This window comes from Thalassophryne amazonica, chromosome 9 (assembly GCF_902500255.1).
Source record: "Thalassophryne amazonica chromosome 9, fThaAma1.1, whole genome shotgun sequence".
Classification (NCBI taxonomy): domain Eukaryota; kingdom Metazoa; phylum Chordata; class Actinopteri; order Batrachoidiformes; family Batrachoididae; genus Thalassophryne; species Thalassophryne amazonica.
Window position 1 is genome coordinate 116,972,144 of NC_047111.1, and position 20,453 is coordinate 116,992,596.

At 41.1% G+C, this 20,453-nt stretch overlaps 1 long non-coding RNA gene across 1 annotated transcript; it reads left to right on the plus strand.

Annotated features, from left to right (window-relative positions):
* The first annotated feature begins 4,114 nt into the window (after positions 1-4,114).
* On the plus strand, positions 4,115-19,797 carry LOC117517877. Its single transcript, XR_004562875.1, has 3 exons — positions 4,115-4,257; positions 11,390-11,392; positions 19,785-19,797. It is a non-coding gene; the product is annotated as an uncharacterized LOC117517877 (long non-coding RNA).
* Positions 19,798-20,453: the final 656 nt, after the last annotated feature.

A 20,453-nucleotide genomic window follows, 5' to 3' on the forward strand; every position in this document is an offset into this window, starting at 1 on the left:
TCTTACATAAATACATAAATGGGTACAACGCTGTATGGTCTTACATAAATGGGTACAACGCTGTATGCTCTTACATAAATACATAAATGGGTACAACGCTGTATGCTCTTACATAAATACATAAATGGGTACAACGCTGAATGGTCTTACATAAATGGGTACAACTCCGTATGCTCTTACATAAATGGGTACAACGCCGTATGGTCTTACATAAATGGGTACAACGCCGTATGGTCTTACATAAATGGGTACAACGCCGTATGGTCTTACATAAATGGGTACCACGCCGTATGGTCTTACATAAATGGGTACAACGCTGTATGCTCTTATATAAATGGGTACAACGCTGTATGCTCATATATAAATGGGTACAACACGTATGCTCTTACATAAATGGGTTCTTTGGGGGTAATTTTCAGTTCAACTTTTTAAAAAATTGGTACCAGTTTGTTCCCCATGTCATGAGGAGTCAGAATATATCTAGTTTGTAGGGCTACATATTATAGTTTGGGAGTTTATCCCGGACAGACAGATGTAGCCCTATGTATATAGATTTATGGATTTTTACAGGCTACTCACATCGCCGTGTTTCGGGTCGGAGCTGCACCGTGTTTTTGGTCTCAGAACAGTTATTCTCGCCGGCAGAATCTTTTTTGATTGGCAGGTGGAAACGCTTATATTGACTTTATTTTATTGTTTTTGGATCATGGGAATTTCATCGCTTCCAGACTGAAATGTTAGGAGCAAATGAGGAACTGCGAGTCTTTTAGCTTGAAGCGCAAAGCGGCCCGCTGTAGAACAAGTTGATCCATTCACAGCGAGACTCGAACCATCAGCTGCAGATGCAATGAACAGATTACACCTGCAGCGGACTGCGCCGGCTGCGGATTAAATTATTACAATGAATTAAATTATTTTCACATGATTTCATCAAAATGAAGATGTGATCTCACTGAAACGGACAGGTAAGACTATATTATTTTCTCCTTGTGTGAATGTTTTAATATTTAATAACATGTTGCGCTATTCAAGAAGGAAACAATTTTTATTTTAAAAAATAGCTGATATTTTCAGTCCCTCATGACATTTTTCATATTTGAATGTAATGATAAATAAAAACAAATCCACACCATCACCAAAACTTTTTTTTTAATCAGTTGATTGGACCAAAGAGCTGGTAAAAAGTATCATCTCCTGTTGAAATCGCCTGCATTATTTATTTATTTTATGATCACCATTCTGTCTTCTGAACTCTGCCAATATCATCACTGTTGTCGGAGTGAAGGTTTTCGTCTCCCTTATTGTGGTCTGAATAAGGCTCAAACCCATAAAGCTGTGAATCCCACAGCTTATTCAGACACACATTCAGACTGGACTTAAAAAAAAAAAAAAAGCTCCACACTAGAAAAAAAACTTTGTCCGTAAACAGCTCAACTTCCGCCGTGTTTCTAATTGATTTGGACTTGAATCAGCAGGTGCCGTTCCAGTTATGACGTAGCAACAATATGGCCGCGGCTGAGGGCTGAAATAGAGCGCAGGCTTCAGACAGCTGTTTATCCTTCACCTGTGCACTTATCAACTTTTATTGTTTAGGAATTTTTAAAATATCAACATTTCATAATTTTTAGTGATTATTTGTGCACATTAATTGGTGTCACCTACACTTTAATCCTCTGTAAGGTTTCTGTGTTCGTTCAAAAATAAAAAAGTCAAATGTTGAACACTTCCTGGTTTGACAATAAACGAGCGCTCGTGGGATCTCACTGGAATTCAGTGGGAAGTTGACTGAAACAGGAAGTGCTAAATTTTGAGTCCAGAGTGAAACAGGAAATGTTAAATGTTGAACGCTTCCTGGCGCGAGTATTGGAAAAGTGTTCCATGATGCATAACACAAAATGGCTGACGCACATCCAAAATGTCCTTGTATTTGGTAAAACTATCTGATCTTTTTACAACTACCATCTGATCTTTTTATAGATGTTTAATTGATAAAACCAATCAGCATGATGGAACAATCTGTTTTATTGCATGACACATAAACACACACTATAAGATTTTTACATAACAACCGTGAACGCACCGCAAACAGACGGCTGCATATTTTCACAACACTTTGCAGCCATCTCATATTGATGCTGATTCAAGCTGGGTTAAGGACCACCCATATGGGTGTGGCTTAGGCTGAAGGAACAAAAGGTAGTGAAGGAGAAAAGTCTGGGTTCTTTGTTCCAGGTGTTTGCATGCGAGTGGTTCAAGATCCCAGCCCTGAGATAATGCTGTATAAGTGTAACAACTCTTTACAATACAGCATCTAAACTTTGAAGTCCAGTTCCTGTCCAATTCTTTTTGGACATCTCACCGTGATAAAAGAACCTAACAGTGTAGCTGGTTTGCCCTGGACCCAGGTGCCACCTGGATGATTGACATGTCACGGCATCACACGTCTGGTTGAAAGAGCCATTTTGAAATCGGTGACACATTGACTGCTAGGTCCCTTCTGTACAGTAGTTGGTGCTGTGTTCCACAACAAGTTCTAATCAACCTTAGTAGAAGAAGAAAAATGTTTGAGCCAGTTTTGAATTTGAACACATCTCCTAGTTATATTGGTGAGTAAATGGCCATTTTCTAATCTCTAAAATGATTTTCCTTAAACTCAAACTGATAGCGAATCTCTGCTACTTGATATAAATTTAATTAAAAATATAAAATACAGTTTTCTGATGGAGTGGCGTAGAAGAGGTTTTTCTTAAAAGGAAGACCTGAAAGTTCAGCTAATCTGACCATATTGTGCAGCCCCACTGTGAAGTAGCTAAAGAATATGACTGTACATCAATGACAAAAAATGCTTAAAGTGGCAGGGTTTTAAGAGGGGTGCAGTTGGGGAGTCTGGGGAGCGAAGCCCCCCCCATAAACTGAAGATTTTTAGCCATGCATATATGCTCCCCAGATGTAACTGCCACATTCATTTGTACCTGTTTATATGTTTGCTGTTGTTTTGGTTATGGCACAAAAGTAGGCCTTTGTATGCAGGTTAACTACTTTAGAAGAAGCGACCTCTGGAGAGAGACAGTAGCATGATGAAGGGATACACATGCACACTAAGTTAAAGTTTAGGAAGAAATAAGTAAACCAGAAGGGAAAAGAAACCTGAAGCTAATTCCTTTTTCGGTACTCAGCCAATGAGGTATTGTTTGTCTGTTTTATTCTGTAGAAGTAGTTTTATTTGCCAAGTTTCTTTACATTTCTTTAAGCTAATTATTGTCCTGTCTCTGTTTTAGTTTTCACAGTGTATTTATGAGTCAGTTATACCTAGATGGAGTCAATAAATTCATCAGTTGGGAAAGCCGCTTGTGTCTGATGGTACCTGGAGGAATTATAGTGAAAACTCATTGATCTGCGCGAGTGGAGAGCACATGGCGAGACGGCGTAATCCAAGGAGCAGCGGGCTTGTCAGAGCGTATTCAGAGCGTGATCAGCAGGTGCACGGAGCACAGCTGTGAAGGGACAGTTGAGCCAGGAGTGGACGGGACCAAAAGCATGCAGTTTGAGGAGCAACATTTTAAGATAAGGCCATAAGAAGCTTAGAAACTCACAAGTCAAGAGTTCGTCTAAGTAAAACGGGCAAGTTTAAAGCTTTAACTAATCAACGTCCTTGACCACCCCAGGTTCTCTGTTTATAAGTGACAGCTACCTCAAGTTTACAAGTTTAAAGGCACACAAGTTTAAGAACCAATATTATTTTCATTTCATATTGGGACATTGGTAACAGTCAACTGAATGCTGTATTTTATTTGAACTTTTTATAACGTGGATGATTAATATTTCTGAAAACATGTTGGGAACCTTTAAGTTGATGTAAGAGCTCTTTAAGTTACATTCATACTTTATTAAGGTAACAAGGTACATTATGATTTTATTATGCCTTTGATTACACAAAGTTTATTTTTTCAAGCAGCTTACTTACAGTTTTACATACATTTTCAGTTTACACAAGACGTGTTCACTACTTAGTGACAAGTTAAGTGACAAAACATTAACATAACTGAGCCAAGTGACTTTCTAGATGAAACTGAGGTTAGTGCAGACCTCCAGATGCAGTCTGAAGAAGTGAGAAACAAGAACGGTGCAACAAAGAAGTTAGAGAGCAAAAACACTCGCAGAGAAAGGTAGAGAAATGCAGGATGAAAGGATTAAAGCACTCCAGCAAAGATTTAACTATAATTACGAAGGGTGGAGAACACGTGCTACATCATCCAAGTGGCTATTTGCTCAATCAGACTCCTTAAGTGAAGATCTACTTAAAGATATTATTGGTGATGTTACAGGTCTTTTTTCAGATGTCACCAATGTTTTTGAAGAGTTGCGGAAGCTAACCCCACCAGATCAAGCACCACGTTGCAGAGTAGATCTATGTGTGGAGATCTCCAACTTCATTGTGAATAGAGTGACTGATCAATTAGATGGAAAAGAGGAAGAGGAACAAGATTGGCCACATGTAGGCTCCCTCTTTCAGACAACAAGCAGTAAGTCAAGTGCCTTTAACACCACTATGAACACATCTGACCATTCAAAAAGATCCTCGGTAAAACATCAAGAAGCTGCAGCAGAAGCAGCTGCAAGTCAAGCTGTTCTCAAAGTATTACAAGAACAAGAAAAGGAACAGCAAGAAATTGCTATACTTGAAGCTGAAGTCAGGAAAAGGGCTGCAGAGCGAGAAGCATTAGTCAAACAAATGCACTTAGAAAGAGAGGCAGAGAACAGAGAATGCAAAGAGAAGCGGATGAAGCAAAGTAAATAGCTCTGCAAAGAACTCTTGATGAAATGAAAAGGAACATACAGCACCTAGATAAGGTCAAAGAGCTCAAGGCAGCACAAACAAGAATGCAGGTGTATGACCAAACGAGTGTAATGGAGGAGCACAACGCTGACATAACAAAGATCAACACAGAAGTTAAAGACGATAGTATGTAAGCTTCCCATCGCTGCTTGAACAAGTATACCCCAAGCTGCAGCCACCCCTCCAAGTGATGCTACATCAGATCTTGTTAAAGTGCTAGCAATTGCACTAGTCATATCCCTGTTCCTGAACCTGCAGTGTTTAATGGGGATTTCTTAAGATACAGTGTCTGAAAACTTTCATTTCAATCACTGATTGACCAAAAGAACATCCCAGACAAGGATAAATTCTACCTTCAGAGATATGTTGGTGGACAAGCTAAGAGTGCACTTGAAGGATACTTTCTACTTGGAACAGAATCTGCATACACCGCCGCATGGAAGATTCTAGATGAAAGATACAGAAACCCACTCACAATTGCAAAAGCTTCTAGAGATAAGCTACAAGCATGGCCCGAAAATACCTCAAAGGACAGTTTTGAGCTAAGAGACTTTGCAGATTTCTTGCATAGTTGTGAAGCGGCAATGGTTCACCTCAAGTCATTGGAAATTCTTAACAACTGCATTGAGAACAGAAAGATTCTTTCTAAGCTACCATACTGGCTCCCTGCTAGCTGGAACCGCAAGGTCATTGTAATTGAAGTACAAACAAATAAGTTTCCCACCTTCAGCCAATTTGTTGCGTTTCTAAGAAGAGAAGCTAAGATTGCGTGTCACCCTGTTACGTCGCTGCAGTCATTAAAGCAAGATGAATCTGACAAAGCAGAAAAGCCAAAACCCACAAGACAGAGACAAATTGGAGCTACAACACTGACGACAACGTCATGTAGCGGGATGAAAGTCCCGGGTCCCAATTGAAAAGATGTTCCCACTAGCTTGGCTAACGGGGAGTTCCCCTTTGGCTGACCTGGTAGAGGAACGGCCTTTGGTTGCGAGCCGCGTGGATTCGATCCCCCACCGTCGCCCCGGCCACGAAGGTCCTGCTGCTTCAGTCACAAGAAAAGACACAACTGATATGTATATTCTGTAAGAAACCCAATCACAGTCTACACAAATACAGAAGTTTTCTGGAAAAAGCTATGGCAGACAGAGTCAAGTTCATTCAGTCAAAAAAGCTATGTATCGGTTGTCTCAAATCAGGTCACCATTCAAAGAACTGTGCCAACCGCAATGTTTGTGAAAAGTGCAGTAAAAGGCATCCTACCTGTCTTTTAGTGCTGTGGATAAGAGAATATTTAGCGGGGAATCCTGCAAATGGTGATAAAAGCATCAAATTCGGCAGAAATACTCCTCAGTCAATCCTCTTTTGAAAAAAAATGATTGGCCACTTGACTTTTCAGTCGGTGGTCAGGTAGGGGTCAATTGAAGAATTACACAGAGGTCAAAATTAAAAGATGCTCCACTCATATTGAAAAATATTCCACATTATTTGCCTGATCATAAAGATTTCAAAAAGGTCTAGTTTGGACTATCTGTGAATGAATTCTATGGAGTTACAGGATAAAAATAGCAAGAATGGTGACAAAGGTCAGTGTCATTTTGTACAGGGGTCAAAAGTTAAAGTTGCTCCAATTTTGGTAAAAAGTGATGCAAATTATTAGGTGAGTTAACACGGTTTTAAAAAGGAATAGTTTGGACCATGTATCATCCTTACATATCACGTTACGGGGTAACATATGTCACATATCATAGAATCCAACAGACGTAGACCTTGTTTGACCTTTACTTTGGAGACCAAGCATTCAACACTGTCAACACTATTCCATTTATTGATCCTATTAGCTCAACCAATAATTTGCATCACTTTTTACCAAAATTGAAGCAACTTTAACTTTTGACCCCTGTACAAAATGACACTGACCTTTGTCACCATTCTTGCTATTTTTCAATCAATCAATTTTATTTATATAGCGCCAAATCACAACAAACAGTTGCCCCAAGGCGCTTTATATTGTAAGGCAAGGCCATACAATAATTATGTAAAACCCCAACGGTCAAAACGACCCCCTGTGAGCAAGCACTTGGCTACAGTGGGAAGGAAAAACTCCCTTTTAACAGGAAGAAACCTCCAGCAGAACCAGGCTCAGGGAGGGGCAGTCTTCTGCTAGGACTGGTTGGGGCTGAGGGAGAGAACCAGGAAAAAGACATGCTGTGGAGGGGAGCAGAGATCGATCACTAATGATTAAATGCAGAGTGGTGCATACAGAGCAAAAAGAGAAAGAAACAGTGCATCATGGGAACCCCCCAGCAGTCTACGTCTATAGCAGCATAACTAAGGGATGGTTCAGGGTCACCTGATCCAGCCCTAACTATAAGCTTTAGCAAAAAGGAAAGTTTTAAGCCTAATCTTAAAAGTAGAGAGGGTGTCTGTCTCCCTGATCTGAATTGGGAGCTGGTTCCACAGGAGAGGAGCCTGAAAGCTGAAGGCTCTGCCTCCCATTCTACTCTTACAAACCCTAGGAACTACAAGTAAGCCTGCAGTCTGAGAGCGAAGCGCTCTATTGGGGTGATATGGTACTACGAGGTCCCTAAGATAAGATGGGACCTGATTATTCAAAACCTTATAAGTAAGAAGAAGAATTTTAAATTCTATTCTAGAATTAACAGGAAGCCAATGAAGAGAGGCCAATATGGGTGAGATATGCTCTCTCCTTCTAGTCCCCGTCAGTACTCTAGCTGCAGCATTTTGAATTAACTGAAGGCTTTTTAGGGAACTTTTAGGACAACCTGATAATAATGAATTACAATAGTCCAGCCTAGAGGAAATAAATGCATGAATTAGTTTTTCAGCATCACTCTGAGACAAGACCTTTCTGATTTTAGAGATATTGCGTAAATGCAAAAAAGCAGTCCTACATATTTGTTTAATATGCGCTTTGAATGACATATCCTGATCAAAAATGACTCCAAGATTTCTCACAGTATTACTAAAGGTCAGGGTAATGCCATCCAGAGTAAGGATCTGGTTAAACACCATGTTTCTAAGATTTGTGGGGCCAAGTACAATAACTTCAGTTTTATCTGAGTTTAAAAGCAGGAAATTAGAGGTCATCCATGTCTTTATGTCTGTAAGACAATCCTGCAGTTTAGCTAATTGGTGTGTGACCTCTGGCTTCATGGATAGATAAAGCTGGGTATCATCTGCGTAACAATGAAAATTTAAGCAATACCATCTAATAATACTGCCTAAGGGAAGCATGTATAAAGTGAATAAAATTGGTCCTAGCACAGAACCTTGTGGAACTCCATAATTAACTTTAGTCTGTGAAGAAGATTCCCCATTTACATGAACAAATTGTAATCTATTAGACAAATATGATTCAAACCACCGCAGCGCAGTGCCTTTAATACCTATGGCATGCTCTAATCTCTGTAATAAAATTTATGGTCAACAGTATCAAAAGCAGCACTGAGGTCTAACAGAACAAGCACAGAGATGAGTCCACTGTCCGAGGCCATAAGAAGATCATTTGTAACCTTCACTAATGCTGTTTCTGTACTATGATGAATTCTAAAACCTGACTGAAACTCTTCAAATAGACCATTCCTCTGCAGATGATCACTTAGCTGTTTTACAACTACCCTTTCAAGAATTTTTGAGAGAAAAGGAAGGTTGGAGATTGGCCTATAATTAGCTAAGATAGCTGGGTCAAGTGATGGCTTTTTAAGTAATGGTTTAATTACTGCCACCTTAAAAGCCTGTGGTACATAGCCAACTAACAAAGATAGATTGATCATATTTAAGATTGAAGCATTAAATAATGGTAGGGCTTCCTTGAGCAGCCTGGTAGGAATGGGGTCTAATAAACATGTTGATGGTTTGGATGAAGTAACTAATGAAAATAACTCAGACAGAACAATCGGAGAGAAAGAGTCTAACCAAATACCGGCATCACTGAAAGCAGCCAAAGATAACGATACGTCTTTGGGATGGTTATGAGTAATTTTTTCTCTAATAGTTAAAATTTTGTTAGCAAAGAAAGTCATGAAGTCATTACTAGTTAAAGTTAATGGAATACTCAGCTCAATAGAGCTCTGACTCTTTGTCAGCCTGGGTACAGTGCTGAAAAGAAACCTGGGGTTGTTCTTATTTTCTTCAATTAGTGATGAGTAGAAAGATGTCCTAGCTTTACGGAGGGCTTTTTTATAGAGCAACAGACTCTTTTTCCAGGCTAAGTGAAGATCTTCTAAATTAGTGAGACGCCATTTCCTCTCCAACTTACGGGTTATCTGCTTTAAGCTACGAGTTTGTGAGTTATACCACGGAGTCAGGCACTTCTGATTTAAAGCTCTCTTTTTCAGAGGAGCTACAGCATCCAAAGTTGTCTTCAATGAGGATGTAAAACTATTGACAAGATACTCTATCTCACTTATAGAGTTTAGGTAGCTACTCTGCTCTGTGTTGGTATATGGCATTAGAGAACATAAAGAAGGAATCATATCCTTAAACCTAGTTACAGCGCTTTCTGAAAGACTTCTAGTGTAATGAAACTTATTCCCCACTGCTGGGTAGTCCATCAGAGTAAATGTAAATGTTATTAAGAAATGATCAGACAGAAGGGAGTTTTCAGGGAATACTGTTAAGTCTTCTATTTCCATACCATAAGTCAGAACAAGATCTAAGATATGACTAAAGTGTTGGGTGGACTCATTTACTTTTTGAGCAAAGCCAATAGAGTCTAATAATAGATTAAATGCAGTGTTGAGGCTGTCATTCTCAGCATCTGTGTGGATGTTAAAATCGCCCACTATAATTATCTTATCTGAGCTAAGCACTAAGTCAGACAAAAGGTCTGAAAATTCACAGAGAAACTCACAGTAACGACCAGGTGGACGATAGATAATAACAAATAAAACTGGTTTTTGGGACTTCCAATTTGGATGGACAAGACTAAGAGTCAAGCTTTCAAATGAATTAAAGCTCTGTCTGGGTTTTTGATTAATTAATAAGCTGGAATGGAAGATTGCTGCTAATCCTCCTCCTCGGCCCGTGCTACGAGCATTCTGACAGTTAGTGTGACTCGGGGGTGTTGACTCATTTAAACTAACATATTCATCCTGCTGTAACCAGGTTTCTGTAAGGCAGAATAAATCAATATGTTGATCAATTATTATATCACTTACTAACAGGGACTTAGAAGAGAGAGACCTAATGTTTAATAGACCACATTTAACTGTTTTAGTCTGTGGTGCAGTTGAAGGTGCTATATTATTTTTTCTTTTTGAATTTTTATGCTTAAACAGATTTTTGCTGGTTATTGGTGGTCTGGGAGCAGGCACCGTCTCTACGGGGATGGGGTAATGAGGGGATGGCAGGGGGAGAGAAGCTGCAGAGAGGTGTGTAAGACTACAACTCTACAACTCTGCTTCCTGGTCCCAACCCTGGATAGTCACGGTTTGGAGGATTTAAGAAAATTGGCCAGATTTCTAGAAATGAGAGCTGCTCCATCCAAAGTGGGATGGATGCCGTCTCTCCTAACAAGACCAGGTTTTCCCCAGAAGCTTTGCCAATTATCTATGAAGCCCACCTCATTTTTTGGACACCACTCAGACAGCCAGCAATTCAAGGAGAACATGCGGCTAAACATGTCACTCCCGGTCTGATTGGGGAGGGGCCCAGAGAAAACTACAGAGTCCGACATTGTTTTTGCAAAGTTACACACCGATTTAATGTTAATTTTAGTGACCTCCGATTGGCGTAACCAGGTGTCATTACTGCCGACGTGAATTACAATCTTACCAAATTTACGCTTAGCCTTAGCCAGCAGTTTCAAATTTCCTTCAATGTCGCCTGCTCTGGCCCCCGGAAGACAATTGACTATGGTTGCTGGTGTCGCTAACTTCACATTTCGCAAAACAGAGTCGCCAATAACCAGAGTTTGTTCCTCGGCGGGTGTGTCGTCGAGTGGGGAAAAATGGTTAGAGATGTGAACGGGTTGGCGGTGTACACAGGGCTTCTGTTTAGGGCTATGCTTCCTCCTCACAGTCACCCAGTCAGCCTGCTTTCCCGGCTGCTTGGGATCTGCCAGGGGGTAACTAACGGCGGCTAAGCTACCTTGGTCCGCACCGACTACAGGGGCCTGGCTAGCTGTAGAATTTTCCACGGTGCGGAGCCGTGTCTCCAATTCGCCCAGCCTGGCCTCCAAAGCTACAAATAAGCTACACTTATTACAAGTACCGTTACTGCTAAAGGAGGCCGAGGAATAACTAAACATTTCACACCCAGAGCAGAAAAGTGCGGGAGAGACAGGAGAAGCCGCCATGCTAAATCGGCTAAGAGCTAGTAGCTACGCTAAGCTAGCGGATTCCTAAAAACACGCAAAGTGAATAATGTGTAAATAATTTAGAGGTGATTCAGCAGAAGGAGTGCTTTAGTTAAGGCACGTAAAGATTACACTGGGAAACAAATCGTAATCTAGATAACTAGATCAATCTAACTGCGCAGATTAAACAGCTAACAGATACAGAAAAACACCGCTGTGCTCCGGAACAGGAAGTGATACAATACCGCAGTGAGAGCCAACCACCAGTAGAGGCAAGCAAGAGTTATGGAGTTACAGTTATCCTGTAACTCCATAGAGTCCAGTCACAGATAGTCCAAACTAGATCTTTTTGGGATCTTTATGATCAGGCAAATAATGTGGAATATTTTTCAATATGATTGGAGCATCTTTTAATTTTGACCTCTGTGTAATTCTTCAACTGACCCCTACCTGACCACCGACTGAAAAGTCAAGTGGCCAATCGTTTTTTTCAAAAGAGGCGTGTCTAAGGACTATTTCTGCCGAATTTGATGTTTTTATCACCATTTGCATGATTGTTTCACTTATCTGCTGCACTATTTATGAAGATAGAGTGAAAGATAAAGAACAAAGACAACCGCCAGATAAGCCAAATTTAAGTAACAAAAGATCAAGTCAAAACAATGAAACTCAAGAACAAGTTATAACCTCAGTTATGACAAATAGAGTTGTAAGTCAAGAAAATACACAAACATCTGCAATCATCCCTGTGTGGCTTTCATCTTCAGCAAAGTCCAAAGAGGTCCTTGTATATGCCTTACTGGACTCGCAAAGTGATACTGCCTTTGTCCTCAGTGAAGGTGCAGAATTGCTAGAGACAAACCAAGAACCTGTCAAGCTAGAACGATCTACAGTTTTGCAGACTTCAAGATAAAGTTCGTGGCTTTAACTCAAGTAAAAGAATCACTTTACGTCCTACATACAGTAGTGTTCAGAATAATAGTAGTGCTCTGTGACTAAAAAGATTAATCCAGGTTTTGAGTATATTTCTTATTGTTACATGGGAAACAAGGTACCAGTAGATTCAGTAGATTCTCACAAATCCAACAAGACCAAGCATTCATGATATGCACACTCTTAAGGCTATGAAATTGGGCTATTAGTAAAAAAAAAAAGTAGAAAAGGGGGTGTTCACAATAATAGTAGCATCTGCTGTTGACGCTACAAACTCAAAACTATTATGTTCAAACAGTTTTTTTTTTAGCAATCCTGTGAATCACTAAACTAGTATTTAGTTGTATAACCAGTTTTTCATGATTTCTTCACATCTGTAAAGCATTAATTTTTGGAACCAAGATTTTGCTGGTTTACTAGTGTGCTTGGGGTCATTGTCTTGTTGAAACACCCATTTCAAGGGCATGTCCTCTTCAGCATAAGGCAACATGACCTCTTCAAGTATTTTGACATATCCAAACTGATCCATGATACCTGGTATGTGATATATAGGCCCAACACCATAGTAGGAGAAGCATGCCCATATCATGATGCTTGCACCACCATGCTTCACTGTCTTCACTGTGAACTGTGGCTTGAATTCAGAGTTTGGGGGTCGTCTCACAAACTGTCTGCGGCCCTTGGACCCAAAAAGAACAGTTTTACTATTTGGGGGTTGTCTCACAAACTGTCTGCGGCCCTTGGACCCAAAAAGAACAGTTTTACTCTTTGGGGGTTGTCTCACAAACTGTCTGCGGCCCTTGGACGCAAAAAGAACAGTTTTACTCTCATCAGTCCACAAAATATTCCTCCATTTCTCTTTAGGCCAGTTGATGTGTTCTTTGGCAAATTGTAGCCTCTTCTGCACATGTCTTTTATTTAACAGAGGGACTTTGCGGGGGATTCTTGCAAATAAATTAGCTTCACACAGGTGTCTTCTGTCACATCACTTACAGGTAACTCCAGACTGTCTTTGATCATCCTGGAGCTGATCAATGGGTGAGCCTTTGCCATTCTGGTTATTCTTCTATCCATTTTGATGGTTGTTTTCCGTTTTCTTCCACGTGTCTCTGTTTTTTTGGGGTTTTTTTTGTCCATTTTAAAGCATTGGAGATCATTGAAGATGAACAGCCTATAATTTTTTGCACCTGCGTATAAGTTTTCCCCTCTCCAATCAACTTTTTAATCAAACTACGCTGTTCTTCTGAACAATGTCTTGAACGTCCCATTTTCCTCAGGCTTTCAAAGAGAAAAGCATGTTCAACAGGTGCTGGCTTCATCCTTAAATAGGGGACACCTGATTCACACCTGTTTGTTCCACAAAACTGACAAACTCACTGACTGAATGTCACACTACTATTATTGTGAACACCCCCTTTTGTACTTTTTTTTTTACTAATAGCCCAATTTCATAGCCTTAAGAGTGTGCATATCATGAATGCTTGGTCTTGTTGGATTTGTGAGAATCTACTGAATCTACTGGTACCTTGTTTCCCATGTAACAATAAGAAATATACTCAAAACCTGGATTAATCGTTTTAGTCACGTAGCACTACTATTATTCTGAACACTACTGTAGATATGAGAGTTTATTCTGGCCAACAAAGCTCACATTCCAACTAATGAAACAGCTAAAGCTTGGTCACATTTGGAACACTTACAACCAAAAATCACACCTTTTCAAGATTGTGAAGGATTGTTGATTGGCTCACAAGCTCTTTTTCCTTGAAAGATTGTGTCAGGCAAAGAAGATGAGTCATATGCTCAGCACACAGATCTTTGTTGGAGCATCATTTGACAAAGTAATCCCTATCTCAACTATGGAGATGCAATTGGAATCAATCATCATATTATTGTCAAGGAAGCCATTCCTGAGCTCAAGCCTTCTGTGAAGCTTCAGAACAACGTTCACTATGTAAACAGAGCAAAAGTAAGAGACATCACTCCTTAAGATAATGTCAAAGCGCTCAAAGCAGATTTCTCTGGAAAGGCCATTGATGGTAATCCTGTATCACAAGAAGATTTGAAGTTCGTCACAAATCTCAAAGAGAACATCAAACGAAACCACAAATGTCTATGAGATGCCATTATCATTTTGTGATGAAAAACCCAAGTTACCAGACAATAAAATCTGTGCAATGCATCACCTTCAGTGTCTGGAAAAGAGACTAAAGAAAGACAAAACATACTACAGTGATTACACAAACTTTATGGATGACATAAATCAAATCAAATCAATTTCATTTATATAGCGCCAAATCACAACAAACAGTTGCCCCAAGGCGCTTTATATTGTAAGGCAAAGCCATACAATAATTACAGAAAATGTTATGTTTCGGACGCGGTCGGAGCACCGACCCAGCGTTTGAAAGGACCCAGCATAAAATAAGCAGAGCACGGTTCAAAAGATAACAGAATTTAATAAACATAACAGTGTGTGCAGTGCTAAACAACTAAAAAGTCCTCGGTCTGGTGAGGTGGAAACACGGCGCGCTCTCAACAGCGCAAACGGTCCGGAGCCACAGCAGTTCGGACCCAGGGACCCCGCCGACACCCCCCAGGTGGCCGCGACAAACCAAGTCTGTGAAGAAAGAAAACATGAGGTGAGTCCAACTCCACACAGAGAGACACAACTCAAAGGTGCACGCAATCAGCAAACACTTCCTGGCTTAAATCTATACATCAGCTTCTTACCCTGCAGGCACGGAACAACTCAGTTCAAATCTCCACTGCAGCAGAAGCTTATTAGACAATTAGCATAACGTGACAGCTCACTAACACAAGGTGTGAGGGACACCAAATCCACTGTCATTACTTCATAAAAGTCACCAAAACCAAATTACCTCAGGAAGTGTGCTGAAGAGCGTGAGACCTCACCCAATCCTCCTTCACAGACTGTGGCGTCAAACCTGGAGCGGTCTCTGCGTCCGTGATGGTGAGATTGTTCTCCTGACGTCGATCTCACACGTCTGCTCACAAGGTCGAGTCTCTGGCAATCACACACTGTGCATTCAAGGTTTAAATGCAGCAATCTCTGATCAAGACAAAATACACCACAGCTGTGAGTCCTGATGACCTGCACGTGAAAACAAGCCTCAGGTGTTCAGGGTGAGGTCCTAATACTCAGCCACTCAGTCCTGAATGCATACCACCTGGTGGGAGAAACAGAAAACAAAAACCAAGCCAGCCAAACACCCCAGCCCACAACAGAAAAACCCCAACGGTCAAAACGACCCCCTGTGAGCAAGCACTTGGCGACAGTGGGAAGGAAAAACTCCCTTTTAAGGAAGAAACCTCCAGCAGAACCAGGCTCAGGGAGGGGCAGTCTTCTGCTGGGACTGGTTGGGGCTGAGGGAGAGAACCAGGAAAAAGACATGCTGTGGAGGGGAGCAGAGATGAATCACTAATGATTAAATGCAGAGTGGTGCATACAGAGCAAAAAGAGAAAGAAACACTCAGTGCATCATGGGAACCCCCCAGCATTCTAAGTCTATAGCAGCATAACTAAGGGATGGTTCAGGGTCACCCGATCCAGCCCTAACTATAAGCTTTAGCAAAAAGGAAAGTTTTAAGCCTAATCTTAAAAGTAGAGAGGGTGTCTGTCTCCCTGATCTGAATTGGGAGCTGGTTCCACAGGAGAGGAGCCTGAAAGCTGAAGGCTCTGCCTCCCATTCTACTCTTACAAACCCTAGGAACTACAAGTAAGTCTGCAGTCTGAGAGCGAAGCGCTCTATTGGGGTGATATGGTACTATGAGGTCCCTAAGATAAGATGGAACCTGATTATTCAAAACCTTATAAGTAAGAAGAAGAATTTTAAATTCTATTCTAGAATTAACAGGAAGCCAATGAAGAGAGGCCAATATGGGTGAGATATGCTCTCTCCTTCTAGTCCCCGTCAGTACTCTAGCTGCAGCATTTTGAATTAACTGAAGGCTTTTCAGGGAACTTTTAGGACAACCTGATAATAATGAATTACAATAGTCCAGCCTAGAGGAAATAAATGCATGAATTAGTTTTTCAGCATCACTCTGAGACAAGACCTTTCTAATTTTAGAGATATTGCGCAAATGCAAAAAAGCAGTCCTACATATTTGTTTAATATGCGCATTGAATGACATATCCTGATCAAAAATGACTCCAAGATTTCTCACAGTATTACTAGAGGTCAGGGTAATGCCATCCAGAGTAAGGATCTGGTTAGACACCATGTTTCTAAGATTTGTGGGGCCAAGTACAATAACTTCAGTTTTATCTGAGTTTAAAAGCAGGAAATTAGAGGTCATCCATGTCTTTATGTCTGTAAGACAATCCTGCAGTTTAGCTAATTGGTGTGTGTCCTCTGGCTTCATGGATAGATAAAGCTGGGTATCATCTGCGTAACAATGAAAATTTAAGCAATGCTTTCTAATAATATTGCCTAAGGGAAGCATGAATAAAGTGAATAAAATTGGTTCTAGCACAGAACCTTGTGGAACTCCATAATTAACCTTAGTCTGTGAAGAAGATTCCCCATTTACAGGGCGGAGGGCTTTTTTTATAGAGCAACAGACTCTTTTTCCAGGCTAAGTGAAGATCTTCTAAATTAGTGAGACGCCATTTCCTCTCCAACTTACGTGTTATCTGCTTTAAGCTGCGAGTTTGTGAATTATACCACGGAGTCAGGCACTTCTGATTTAAGGCTCTCTTTTTCAGAGGAGCTACAGCATCCAAAGTTGTCCTCAAAGAGGATATAAAACTATTGACAAGATAATCTATCTCACTCACAGAGTTTAGGTAGCTACTCTGCCCTGTGTTGGTATATGGCATTGGAGAACATAAAGAAGGAATCATATCCTTAAACCTAGTTACAGCACTTTCTGAAAGACTTCTAGTGTAATGAAACTTATTCCCCACTGCTGGGTAGTCCATCAGAGTAAATGTAAATGTTATTAAGAAATGATCAGACAGAAGGGGGTTTTCAAGGAATACTGTTAAGTCTTCAATTTCCATACCATAAGTCAGAACAAGATCTAAGGTATGATTAAAGTGGTGGGTGGACTCATTTACATTTTGAGCAAAGCCAATCGAGTCTAACAATAGATTAAATGCAGTGTTGAGGCTGTCATTCTCAGCATCTGTGTGGATGTTAAAATCGCCCACTATAATTATCTTATCTGAGCTAAGCACTAAGTCAGACAAAAGGTCTGAAAATTCACAGAGAAACTCACAGTAACGACCAGGTGGATGATAGATAATAACAAATAAAACTGGTTTTTGGGACTTCCAGTTTGGATGGACAAGACTAAGAGTCAAGCTTTCAAATGAATTAAAGCTCTGTCTGGGTTTTTAATTAATTAATAAGCTGGAATGGAAGATTGCTGCTAATCCTCCTCCTCGGCCCGTGCTACGAGCATTCTGACAGTTAGTGTGACTTGGGGGTGTTGACTCATTTAAACTAACATATTCATCCTGCTGTAACCAGATTTCTGTAGGGCAGAATAAATCAATATGTTGATCAATTATTATATCATTTACTAACAGGGACTTAGAAGAGAGAGACCTAATGTTTAATAGACCACATTTAACTGTTTTAGTCTGTGGTGCAGTTGAAGGTGCTATATTATTTTTTCTTTTTGAATTTTTATGCTTAAATAGATTTTTGCTGGTTATTGGTGGTCTGGGAGCAGGCACCGTCTCTACGGGGATGGGGTAATGAGGGGATGGCAGGGGGAGAGAAGCTGCAGAGAGGTGTGTAAGACTACAACTCTGCTTCCTGGTCCCAACCCTGGATAGTCACGGTTTAGAGGATTTAAGAAAATTGGCCAGATTTCTAGAAATGAGAGCTGCTCCATCCAAAGTGGGATGGATGCCGTCTCTCCTAACAAGACCAGGTTTTCCCCAGAAGTTTTGCCAATTATCTATGAAGCCCACCTCATTTTTTGGACACCACTCAGACAGCCAGCAATTCAAGGAGAACATGCGGCTAAACATGTCACTCCCGGTCCGATTGGGGAGGGGCCCAGAGAAAACTACAGAGTCCGACATTGTTTTTGCAAAGTTACACACCGATTCAATGTTAATTTTAGTGACCTCCGATTGGCGTAACCGGGTGTCATTACTGCCGACGTGAATTACAATCTTACCAAATTTACACTTAGCCTTAGCCAGCAGTTTCAAATTTCCTTCAATGTCACCTGCTCTGGCCCCCGGAAGACATTTGACTATGGTTGCTGGTGTCGCTAACTTCACATTTCTCAAAACAGAGTCGCCAATAACAAGAGTTTGTTCCTCGGCGGGTGTGGCGCCGAGTGGGGAAAAACGGTTAGAAATGTGAACAGGTTGGCGGTGTACATGGGGCTTCTGTTTAGAACTACGCTTCCTCCTCACAGTCACCCAGTCAGCCTGCTTTGCCGGCTGCTCGGGATCTGCCGGAGGGCAACTAACGGCGGCTAAGCTACCTTGGTCTGCACCGACTACAGGGGCCTGGCTAGCTGTAGGATTTTCCAAGTTGCGGAGCCGAGTCTCCAATTCGCCCAGCCTGGCCTCCAAAGCTACAAATAAGCTACACCTATTACAAGTACCATTACTGCTAAAGGAGGAACGCTGCGTCCCGACGCACGGACCCGTCCGCACGTCTTTCATTAACAAAATCTCCTTTAACAGTGGAATATCCGGATAAAATGCTGAAACCGACTTCTTCTGAAACTTCTCTGTTCTCTCATGACGTCCTGGATCAATAGAGCCTGAAATGTGGAGGTTTTCAGCTTGAAACAGGCTGACGACGGCGCCTGGGAGTGCTGCACGACATCTTGCTCCGTGGGAAGTCCTTAAAGCGACAGTATCACCTCAAAATCTGTCATTAGCCGTTAAAATTTTCACCGAAAACCAGCTTAATTTTTTGAACCGTGTCCACTTCGATGTGCCTCACAGGTTTAGAAAAAATTTTGATCAAACAAAGCGCCAGTCTCTCAGCAACTTCTCAGACAAAGGAATTCCGATGAGGGGCTGGACGACTCCTCCCACAAGGAGTGCTCACAGGCGAATGACGTCACTGACAGGCGTGGAAAAACTCACGCATGCGCACGAGGGTTCAAGCATGTCTGACGTAAAAACATATGAATGAAATCCATATAGTTTTTGAAAAAAATAAAAAGGACCTATACTTTATTGACAGACCTCGTAACTAAACATTTCACACCCAGAGCAGAAAAGTGCGGGAGAGACAGGAGAAGCCGCCATGCTAAACCGGCTAAGAGCTAGTAGCTGCGCTAAGCTAGCGGATTCCTAAAAACACACAAAGTGAATAATGTGTAAATAATTTAGAGGTGATTCAGCAGAGGGAGTGCTTTAGTTAAGGCACGTGAAGATTACACTGTGAAACAAATCATTATCTAGTTAACTAGATCAATCTAACTACACAGATTAAACAGCTAACAGATACAGAAAAACATCGCTGTGCTCCGGAACAGGAAGTGATACAATACCGCAGTGAGAGCCAACCACCAGTAGAGGTGGTTGGGCTCTACTGGTAATCTCAAGAGGTGATACAGAAAAGGTCCCTGAGGGAGAATTAGACAATAGTCCTGTGTGGTATATCCCACACCATGGGGTCTATCACCCGCACAAACCAGGAAAGATTAGAGTAGTATTTGATGCCTCTGCCAAATACCAAGACTCCTCTGTCAACGATCATCTGTTAACGGCCCTGATCTGACAAATACGTTGGTAGGTGTTTTGTCGCGTTCGCAAAAGTTCTGTCGCATTCACGTGTGACATAGAGCGAATGTTTCACCAATTCCACGTCACAAGGGAAGATCAGGATTAAGGTTTCTTTGGTGGGAGAAGGGAATTTTGGAAAAGAAAAGAAAGTCTATCTTTTTGGAGCTGCATCTTCTCCAACTTTGGCCTGAAACACCTGGCAGCCCAAGGTCAAAGTCAGTTTCAACAAAATGCCATACGCTTCATACAAAGAAACTTTTGATGATGGCTTGGCAAGCGTCTCTACAGAAAGTGAAGCCATTCAGCTTATCAAAGACTCAAGAGAGCTATGTTCCACAGGAAAGTTAAGACTCCACAAGTTTGTGTCTATTAGTGAAAGTGTTATGTCCACTATTCCAGGGGAAGAATGTGCTGCAGTTAAAGACCTTGACATTTCTCTAAGTTTACCACACTTTGAAAGAGTTCTTGGAGTAGAATGGTGCATCACATCAGACACTTTCCACCGTAGCCTCTATTTACAATCCCCTTGACTTTATTGCACCATTTGACCTTCTAGGCAGAGATACGCAGAGATAAACTTGATTGGGATCAAGAGCTTCCAGAGCACTTAAAACCCCAGTGGG